The sequence below is a fragment of the Cupressus sempervirens genome, chromosome 6, assembly GCF_028749045.1.
Source record: "Cupressus sempervirens isolate cs-2001-9-10 chromosome 6, ASM2874904v1, whole genome shotgun sequence".
Classification (NCBI taxonomy): Eukaryota; Viridiplantae; Streptophyta; class Pinopsida; order Cupressales; family Cupressaceae; genus Cupressus; species Cupressus sempervirens.
The window spans coordinates 683,350,551-683,354,883 of NC_143123.1; the positions used below are offsets into that span (position 1 = coordinate 683,350,551).

At 34.7% G+C, this 4,333-nt stretch overlaps 1 long non-coding RNA gene across 1 annotated transcript; it reads left to right on the forward strand.

Moving 5' to 3' along the window:
* Positions 1–2,924: 2,924 nt before the first annotated feature.
* Positions 2,925–3,355, forward strand: LOC149554034 (uncharacterized). The gene is made up of 2 exons (XR_016353433.1): positions 2,925–3,058; positions 3,165–3,355. It is a non-coding gene; the product is annotated as an uncharacterized LOC149554034 (long non-coding RNA).
* Positions 3,356–4,333: the final 978 nt, after the last annotated feature.

Here is a 4,333-nt window from a genome sequence, read left to right on the forward strand (position 1 = left end):
ATATTGGGAATTAGATACCCCATATAGGATTGAGTACCTGAAAATTGGGATACTTTTTCCAAAATGTTCTCTGTCACTGTAGACTCGACAATCATGTTTTTCGGGGCCATTTTCATGGATTTTGAAAAAATGATTTCTTGGAGTCCATACGATTGAAATTTTTTCTATAATGTATGATTAGGTGTTCGATATTATTTTCTAAATGGAAAGCAGTAGTTGTCGAAAAGATAAATGCAAAAGGAAAGAATTGAATGAAGACATTGCAACATATAGGGAAAGGGATAAGGTAAATCACCGAAAAAAGTGACAAGGTATGTTAAATGTGAGTCAAGTTGACAATGTATTGATAGAAGGTGAAATCATAGAGTCAGATTATGAATATGTACAATTGGGGAGTGAAAATGTACCAATTGATAATGATAATGCTGGGATTGTAGATTTAGAGAATAAAAATTTGGAGAATGGAATTTTACTAGTTCATAATGTAAATTTCATGATTGACTACGTTGAAGATGACAACGCACTAGAATGTTACGTATCTCCTAATTATAATTGACATGAAGGTTCTAGAAGACCAAAATGGATAAATGAAATTGATAAAACTATTATTACCAATTTGGAAGGGAAAAAATCACAAAGAACCATTTGGTTATGGGTTTTAAGACTATGTAATATGTTTTTCGACAATAAGACAATAGTGGAGCAATGCCATCTTTTTATGCACTTATTAAAGATGCAAAAGACGAGATCTATGCTTTCTAAATTGAAGATTTGTGTCAATAAAAAATTGGAAAGAAATGTCATTATTGTGAAGAATCTTTTTAGTTCTCTCAATAGCATTGGAAAAAATAGTAGGGAGAAGGATAAGAGAGTTGCTTGAAGGGTTATTACAACCTCTTTAGCAAGTGTTCATTTGAGAAAGGGTAGATATATGAGAGAAACTTGTATTGACTTGAACATAAATCGTACTACTTTGAGAAGAGCACTTAGTAGACGATAGAGAATTGATGATCCTCTTTAAAAAAAAATATGGGCTTTTGGTGGGAGACTTCCACATTTTGATAAGAATCTATTCGATGATGTGAAGGAAGAAATTATATAGTTTTGGCACTCTAGCTCAAGAGTATCACCTAATGCTAAAGACATGTTAAAGTTGAGAATTGACATTAGAGACCGCACGCCACATCCTAAACATCATATGGAGGTAAGTCAAATTATGTTTTCCAAAGAATTTAGAGAGTCATCCATGATTGCATATATCACAAAGGGATTTTGAATCTTTGAAGCCATTTTATTGTGTGCGACTTAAAATTCGAAATACATGTTGTTGCAAATATAATGTCAAGTTTTCTATGCACCATGAACTATTACGCTCCTTTCCATTCTACTTTGCATAGTAAAGGAATGTTGGAGAATTGTGGTGTTAATGGGCTTCCAAAATCATCGAGAGACTTGCTAAATCAATTTTTATCTGATATAATTGATGGTTGTTTCTTTTATAGAAATGCTTGCTTAAATGAAAAGTGTAAAGAATGTGGTGGCTTATCCAAGTTTGACACATGTTTCCATAACGGGTGCGAACAAGATCTTGGAAAGACAATACTAAAAAAAATGGTATATGAAATGGTGAAATAGACATTGAAGAGTGGGAGGGTGAGGGCTCTAGATGTGAATTGGTTGCAAAAGAAATCAGTGTGGCTAGTTTTATTTCAAATTTCAAGGCAAACATTTTCTATAAGTATGTAAGACATAGTAACAGGTCTTAGTGGTTGGATCAACAATTTAGAATGTGTAAGGAGACTTTTCCCATTGGTACTATTATATTAGTTGTTGACTTTGCTGAGAACTACACACTATAGCCTCAAAATGAGACACAATTTTAGTATCACAACTCCATTTAGATTGCTATTTTTGTTCACATAACATTTAGACATGCTCCTAATAGTGCAAAAGATAATTAGAAGATTATTAGAGAGTACCATTTTTATATGAGTGATGATAGATGTCACTCTCACGAGTTTGTACAACATTATTTCGAGAATTATTTTGATTTCTTATAGGAGCATGACATTGCTATGGATAGACATATCATTTGGTCAGATAATTGCACAGGTCAATTCAAGAATACTAACATGTTTTATTGGTTGTGTAGGATGCACGCAGAGAGGGGGTGCCTCATATTTGGATTTTTTTTGAGTCTAGCTATGGGGAAGGGGAACATGATGGAGCAAGGGAATGTGTGAAGAGAGCTCTAGTTAAGGAGCAACTAAAGATTTTAGGAGCAAATCTTCTTGATGCTTGTAGCATTGTTGATTGGTGTAGTTCAACATTATCACAGGGGGATACTCTTGATTCAATAGTACGCAGGTTGTTTTGGTTGGTTGAGGAAGGTTCAATAGGTAATATATTAGATTATACTATAGTGAGAGACGCATAAAAAATGCATTCATTCTAGAGCTTTGATTCTAGTACATAGACCATTTGGACATGACAACTAGCTTGCTTTTGTCTTAGTTGTTTTCAGTGTGATTGGGATCATTGTGAGTCGAGTGAGTGGGTGGACACATGGGATCCACATTATCTTACTTCATTTTCTATCATACCCTCTATCAGAAATGATGACATGGTAGGTTAACTTGAACATAACTGTCTATCAAATCTTCTTCAGCCAAGACATGTCTTTACATTGGTTGTACCATAGGGGAATGATGGGAAATCATATTATTGGTTAGTGCATTGTATAAGAGGTAAACAAAAGCTTGCAAAACTGATCACATATGATGATTTATTCACATATCCTACTAGTTTAGTTGTTGTTGCTGGAACATGGTTGCGGACCTACCTGCTTAGAAGGAATGGAATTCCTACATTCAAAGACTATTAGATGCACAAAACAATTCTCATATATTCATATCTTATTATAGGAACAAATATGAAGTTGTTGAAGCATCAAGGAAGACCAAAAGTAAAATAACTTGTTACTATTACTAATGCTGATCATGGAGCCCTATTGGAGACCCTAAAACAGAGAGGGGACCCTACTGGAACACTCGACTAGGTATATTTACTTCTTATATTATTTTGTTCATAATGATTTAGTGAATTGATGATTATCTTATTTAATACAATAAGTTACTAATATTTTTTATGATATTGAAATGTAGGTACATCATGAAGAGTAGCCATGCATGAAGATACAATACTAAATAAGGAGTAGAATGACGAAAAATTTATTATATTTTTGACACTACGGTTTTTGATAGTTGTGTATTGATTTAATAACGATGAAACACTTGAGATATTGCAAATGTAAACTTGTTGATTTAATGTAAGAAACAAAGATGATTTTACTTAATGCAATTTATGTGTAGGGACCTAAAAAATGATGATTTTAATACATACAAACACCAAATTGCACTATGCCCAATGCTAAAAACTTGAGAGAGATAAAAAATAATGTTTTTACTTAATACTAACCATAGTGACAACCTTTTTTCAGCTATAGAGAGTTTCCATCATTTGCGTCCAACTTGTATCAAAGAGTCTTAAAGGTGCTTTAAGTGTGTTTCAAGGTTGATCTTTTGAGGGTCATAACTCGAAGCTTGTGGGGGCTATCAATGAAACGTTGAATGCTACAGGACGGTCATGCTGAGGCTTAAAATAAGCTATCTCATTTTCAAGAGATCACATTCCATTTGGATTTGGCATAAAGATCTTTCTCGATGCCAAAACTCATAATGTGCCTCAGTTCATAGGAGCATCACAACATAACTTTAAAACCATGAATCTTAGCATCTAATTGTCAGTGCCATTAGCGCCAGATGGGTTGGTGAATCCTAGTGGCACCCTTGTTCTAGTTGTGGAGAGCCTCCATCATTCTCAGCCACCTAGTATCGAAGAGTCTTCAAGGTGCTCTAAGTGCATTTCAAGGTGAATCTTTCGAGGGTTGTAACTCAAAGCTTGTGGGGGCTATTGATGAAACGTCAAATGCTATAGGATGATCATGCCAAGGCCTAAAAATCCTATCTCATTTTTGAGAGATCACATTCCTTTTAGATCTGACACAATGATCTCGCTCGATGCCAAAACTCATAGTGTGCCTTAGTTCATAGGGGTATCATAGCATAACTTTGAAACCACTAATCTTGGCATCAAATTGTCAATGCCATTAGCTCTAGATGGATGAGTGAACCCTAGTGACACCCTTGTTCCAACTGTGAAGAGCCTCCATCGTTCACGACCACCTCATACTAAAGAATCTCCAAGGTGCTCTAAGTGCATTTCAAGGTTGATCTTCCAAGGGTCATAACTCAGATCTCGTGGGGAATATCAA